Source organism: Abramis brama (assembly GCF_963993115.1).
Source record: "Abramis brama genome assembly, chromosome: 9".
Classification (NCBI taxonomy): domain Eukaryota; kingdom Metazoa; phylum Chordata; class Actinopteri; order Cypriniformes; family Leuciscidae; genus Abramis; species Abramis brama.
This window is the reverse complement of record NC_139971.1, coordinates 43,468,756-43,475,491: the sequence shown is the minus strand read 5'-3', so window position 1 is coordinate 43,475,491 and position 6,736 is coordinate 43,468,756. Positions and strand designations below refer to the sequence as shown.

The window sequence follows — 6,736 nt, the reverse complement described above, 5'->3', positions numbered from 1 at the left end:
ACAGAGAGTGTGAGTAGGAGCTGTCCATGAGCTGGAGCAGGAGCAACTTTTGCTAACTATTCTGATTAATTACTTTGTAATTTTGCCTCCACGTCCCCCTGATTGCCCGCGAGCTTCTCCTCCTGTCCATACGGTAATCTCTCTACTGTGCGACAGAGAGTCGCAGGTTATGATGTAATCGTTAGCCTATTTTTACAAAAACTGCTTCTATGGGGCCATAACGTAAGATACAAGGTAATGGAGCCTTTTATACATTTTCGTGTTTCTGTAGAAATAAATAGTGGACAAATGGAGTCTTTAAACGCCTCAGATGTAAAGTTATTCGCTGTCAAAGTGACGCCAAAATGAATGGGAGTCAATGGAATGGTAACAGTAGGTGATGGTCCGCTAATCAATGGCGGCGCCCGGGGAAGCTTCAATAAAATATTAAACCCTGCCCCCCTGGCTGTTACAACGCCACATTTTTTTTTTGAAGGTGTGCCTCCTCTAAAAGTGTCCGCCGTGCGCAAGGGCGTAGATTTGGTTTGAACATTGGGGGGGTTGAAGTTTTGGTATGCCTCCTGATATTGTGATCATGGTATAAATATTGGGGGGGTTGTAATGCATAGATTTAAATATTGGGGGGGTTATATCCCAGTGAGGGTATCAACAATGACGCGCGGACTATGATTGACAGCTCGCTCATGAGCGAGGGCGGGTCTGTATTGAAACGCTGCAGCTGTCAATCACAATCGTGGGAGGGGCGTCCGACCGTGTGACGTCACACGGTCGAACGGCTTGATTTCAGAGAGGGTCAAACATATAAGGAGATTAAAAAAAAAAACACTGGATGGATTTTTATCATTTTATGATGGTTGTGTACAGGCACTGCCAACACACATTTCAGTGCAATCAACTTGTAAAAGTGCATGTACCATTATATGACCCCTTTAAGACTTTTTAATTACTGAGGGCCGGTCACACTTGACTTTTTTGTTCCACCGACTTCCAATCATACGCATGTGAATGTGGGACACCAGAAACACAAGCTCAAGTTTACAGTGTCCATAGAAATTCCACATGCTGGAAGTCTTCACTGACCGTGGCTTTAAATTAGCCATTTTTATTAGCATTATCTTTGTCCTACATGTTTTACTCAACCCTGTTACTCCTGACATGATTTTCCTCCTTTTAAAAACAGAGTAACACTCAGGAAGTGACATCATCTGGGCTCCTTCTACTGCATGATGGGAAGACAAGAAAATAATCTCAATCCATTGTCTCAGTTTTTACACCAACTGTAGCATTGACTGTATTACTGTATTCATCAACCATGTTACCAAAGTTATTATAAGAAGAATAATCTCAATAAATATGAGTAACTTCTATTATTTACAAGAAATGCAACCTTACCTGGAAAGTTCATTTACTTGATATACTGTAGTTTGTCGTTTACTCTGTTAATTGCTAATATTATTATAATGATAACTATATTGAAAAATGTCAAAAGATATTGGCAACATTGTTGCAAATAAATTGTGAATGAGATTTAAAGGGTTAGTTCACCCAAAAATGAAAATTATGTCATTAATGACTCACCCTCATGTTGTTCCAAGCCCGTAAGACCTCCGTTCATCTTCGGAACACAGTTTAAGATATTTTAGATTTAGTCCGAGAGCTTTCTGTTCCTCCATTAAAGTCAATAGACATGCCACTGTTCACGTCCAGAAAGGCAATACAGACATCATCAAAGTAGTCCATGTGACATCAGTGGCTCAAGCGTCGAGAATACTTTTTGTGCGCAAAAACAAACAAAAATAACGACTTTATTCCACTATTCATTTTCTTCTCTCTGGGCCTCGTAGTGTTTTTGCGCAGCGTGTCTGTGTTGCACGTCACCACCTAGGCTTCACTATTGGCCGACGCTGGTCATGTGTGATGCGTGATGACGTGCAACACTGCGCAAAAACACTACGAGGCCCAGACAGAAGGAAATGAATAGTGGAATAAAGTCGTTATTTTTGTTTGTTTTTGCGCACAAAAAGTATTCTCGACGCTTGATAAACTTAAGATTGAGCCACTGATGTCACATGGACTACTTTGATGATGTCTGTATTGCCTTTCTGGACGTGAACAGTGGCATCTCTATTGACTTTAATGGAGGAACAGAAAGCTCTCGGACTAAATCTAAAATATCTTAAACTGTGTTCCGAAGATGAACGGAGGTCTTACGGGCTTGGAACGACATGAGGGTGAGTCATTAATGACATAATTTTCATTTTTGGGTGAACTAACCCTTTAAATGTGTTACATAGCTAGAATATTTAGTTTGTTGACAAACAGTATAAAAGTTAAAAAACCTCCCATTATTGACCATTTGTTGAAAACTAACAAACAAGAACATTCTTACCCATTTCATAGTTTAATTATCTAAATGCGATGAAGTGCTTGAATGTTTCTAACATGAATGTTCTTCAGCATCATGAATGAATGAGGAATAAACACCAACCTCTTTGTTCTTCAGTATCTTCAGTGGGTTTCATTCTGCAGGGTTCTGGATCACTCATGTTCTCTCTGTCCTCTTTAATAAACTCAGTCTGTGCAGATTTCAGCTCTTCCTGATGCTCTGATGCTCGTCTTCACTTGTAGCTGATGGGAATTTACAGCATTTATTGGAGACTTGCTGTGGGAGGAGCTTCACTTATGATGTATTTGCTATGGGAGGAGTTTCACTGATGATGTAATTTATGTGGGAGGACCTTCATTGATGATGTAATTGATATGGGAGGAGTTTCACTGATGATGTATTTTGGTAGGAGCTGATCTGCCAAAAATCAAAAATATATCTGTTACTGAGTTTGTTTTTATACTTAATATCACACATAAGCATGTATTTTTGGTTTTTCTGTCTACTGTAAAGTAACTGGTGCTAATACACAACTTTTTTTATTGCTAACCTGAACATTATCCTGCTTCTTCATTAAATAGGCAGACATCTAGAAATACAGAAAAGAGCAAAAATAATGTAGTCAATTCGAAAATAAATAACAATGGTGAGAATAGTTGAATAGTTGCATGAACAGAAACAAATGTATATTTGTAGCCAACAAATACCCTCAAGTCTGTTGACGCCAATGAAATGAGCTTTAAGTGTCAATTTACAGGAGATCTGAAGACATCAGCATAATAAATGAGGTGAAAACAGGAACTATTGACGTGAAATATGGGTATAACTAGCCATTTAATGCCCAAGTACAGCCGTTGTCACTTTAAAAGAATTCATGTGAATTAAATGAGGGACAATGGCCTCATCATCACAGTATGCTAATGCTGTGAATCTGATGCCAGGGAATTGTCATTATGCAGATTGAGGACTGTTGTGTCTCTTACACCTCTAACACAGGACAAACACGCTTCTTCCCACTACATACTTTTGTGTGTGTCCTAACATGTTTAGTCTCATCTGACAGTTTATAAACTGAACAGAATTGTGTTGAACTTAATAGAAATATTAAAGTGTCGTAATGTACAATGCACTGAGGAGAATGTTAATGTGCTACTTCTCTTGATCACCAGCCATTTGCCTTCAGGTTTATGGTCTTTAGGTTTCAGTGCTGATATTGCACTCATGCTTAACAATCCCTTTCTCAGGGTATAAGAAGAAAATGAAAGTTTTTCTACACAGTATGTTGGTCCATTCTGTCGGTATATTTAAGTAATACACAACTCTGCCTGCTTTAAAGGCTTTGAGAATCTTTCCTCTTATTACTGATAATGTTAAAAGCTAAAGTAATTATAACTTAAACCATTCTGGCTGAATCCTATGTTTTAGTTCCAAGAAAGACTTTTACCTTTAAAGAATAAAAAGTTAAAGATTAGCAATAATTTTAATAGAATCAGATAAATAACTAAATTCTGCTCATTCTCCTTCAACTTTTTGTTCTTTTTGCACCGTAAACCTCCAAGACTTACAAAAAAAAGAGAGTGTTTTCAGCAGATCTGTTAATATTGATGAGCCTCAGACTATCAACACTCATTCAGGATCATCAGCAGATCATCTCACTTTATTCTGAGTGTTTGCTGTTAGAAACACATTATTTGAGTCAGGATAGATGATAAAAGACTATAAAACTGCTCTACTAAAAAAAGATAATACTGTTATTTCTTACAATCATAATTGAAATAGGTAACTCCAGTAAACTATGGAGTGCCGCAGGGATCTGTGTTAGGCCCTCTATTATTGCTGCCACTTGGAAATATTATAAGGAAACATGGAATTAGTTTCCATTGTTATGCTGATGACACTCAAATATATATTTCATCACGGCCGGATGAAAACGCTAAATTATCCAAATTGACAGAGTGCGTTAAAGATATAAAAGATTGGATGACGCGTAATTTTCTTTTATTAAATCCAGACAAGATAGAGGTAATACTTATCGGTTCAAAAAAACGCCTACAAAACCTCTCACAATACAACTTTAATATAGTAGGATGTCCTGTTACTTTATCCTCTACAGTAAAAAACCTGGGTGTTATACTAGACTGCAACCTGTCTTTTGAAAATCATATTTCATATGTTACAAGAACAGCCTTTTTCCACCTTAGAAACATTGCTAAGCTACGTAATATGCTATCAGTTTCTGATGCAGAAAAGTTAGTTCATGCGTTCATGACCTCGAGACTAGATTACTGTAATGCTTTATTAGCCGGTTGTCCTGCATCCTCAATAAACAAGCTACAGTTAGTCCAAAATGCCGCCGCTAGAGTTCTTACTAGATCAAGAAAATATGATCATATAACACCGATTTTAACATCACTGCATTGGTTACCTATAAAGTCCCGTATTAATTACAAGGTATTGCTACTGACTTATAAAGCCCTAAACAGCTTAGCTCCAGTCTATTTAACGGATCTTATATCGCCCTATAATCCATCCCGCTCTTTAAGATCACTAAATTCGAGGCTTCTGGTCATACCTAGGATATCCAGATCATCCAAAGGAGGGAGAGCATTTTCACATTTAGCACCAAAACTCTGGAATAGTCTTCCTGATACTGTTCGTTGCTCAGACTCGCTCTCCCAGTTTAAAACTAGATTAAAGACGCATCTCTTCAGCCAGGCATTCATATAATATTTTTAATCTTACAGTTAAATCCGGTCTCTAGTTCATAAACGCCAGAGGAGAACTGGTCCCCGACTGAGCCTGGGTTCTCCCAAGGTTTTTTTTTCTCCATTAGGTCACCTGATGGAGTTTTTCGGTTCCTTGCCACTGTTGCCTTTGGCTTGCTCAGTTGGGGATATTTTGGGAATATTAATTTATTTTTATCAATCAATAAATTCCACTAGAAACAAACCTTGTTGTATTATTTTAATTTAATACTGTGAAGCTGCTTTGATACAATTTGTATTGTGAAAAGCGCTATACAAATATACTTGACGACTTGAAATACAGTTTGACTTTCTAATAACTACATTCATTGCTGTAACTAAATTAAATCAAAACGGACAATAATTATAAAACCTTTAAAAATAAACAGCAGCACAAATCAATATGTTCATTTGCAAAAAGTTAGGGTTAGGGTTAGGTTAGGGTTAGGTCTAACCCCAGACGGCGCGAGCGGTGCACGTCATCAGCAATGGTGGATGATCAAAGACGCACCAAGTCGAAATAATTTCGAATTATTTTACATACCCCCGATAAATAGTTTAAGTTCAAGTCAAGTTTTTCCACAGACTAACCGATGTAGAATATTGTTTTTATTAAGACTTTTAGTCCATGAACACAAACCTAGCAATGTGTTCAATGCGTTGTGGAATGCGTAGGATGGGGGAGTCGAGTATCACACACACACACACACACACACACACACACACACACACACACACACACACACACACACACGGCTCCTTTACTGCTTTGACACCATAATGTCTGGATACTAGAGTTTGGAGGAGGGTCTCCATGTTCCTTTCAATGAACACTTTTCCACAGACGCCTGACAGGCACAAACATGCTCAAGAATATTACAGTTTTTTTCAATCGCTAACAAGCGCTTACCCATACTTCAGATACTTTTTCTAAACTCTTAACACAGACTTACACCTACAAAACACAATTGGCCAAATGGTTAATTGTCTTCTCAAAAACACATTTTGTTAAATATATACTAACTCTTCATTTCAAAACAGAACACATGTTTCTCTGCACACACTAACTTTACCAAAACACTGGAAATCTGACTCAAAATGAAATTACTCTGTCAAAGAATAACACTTGTTTTCACTTCACAAGGTACATGCTCTCAATCAAAGTACACCAGGTTTCAAAATACTGGCTATTGTTGACATTACTAAAACTGCATAGACTTTTATGTTTCAGTTTTACCGGTATTTGCATGCAAAATGTGCAATTCACCGTTGTACACAAAATTTCTTGGTTGGGAACTGTATGTCCACATGTACAGTACTGTTCACATTCATAAGCATTCCAGTAAAAAGCAAATCAGTTTTTATTCCTTTACTGTTTTCTACAGGAGGTACAGTAGAAACACAGTATGATAGAACAGAAAAAGTTTTACAGTATTGCTTACAGTGAACAAAATATCCATGAAACAAACAAAAAAAAAGGGGGGGGGGGGGACCACCACAAAATGTTAGGCCACATGTTTTCATCAAGATCACATCTGATATCATCCAAGGCGATGCACCTGGGATAAAACTGCTTGGTATGTCGGATCCACCCTTGGAGCCAGCA

General features: G+C 37.7%; 1 long non-coding RNA gene across 1 annotated transcript; it reads right to left on the bottom strand.

Moving 5' to 3' along the window:
* Positions 1-639: 639 nt before the first annotated feature.
* On the bottom strand, positions 640-2,977 carry LOC311089573. The gene is made up of 3 exons (XR_014607717.1): positions 2,937-2,977; positions 2,489-2,803; positions 640-1,219 (listed from the first exon to the last, which is right to left on the bottom strand). It is a non-coding gene; the product is annotated as an uncharacterized lncRNA (long non-coding RNA).
* Positions 2,978-6,736: the final 3,759 nt, after the last annotated feature.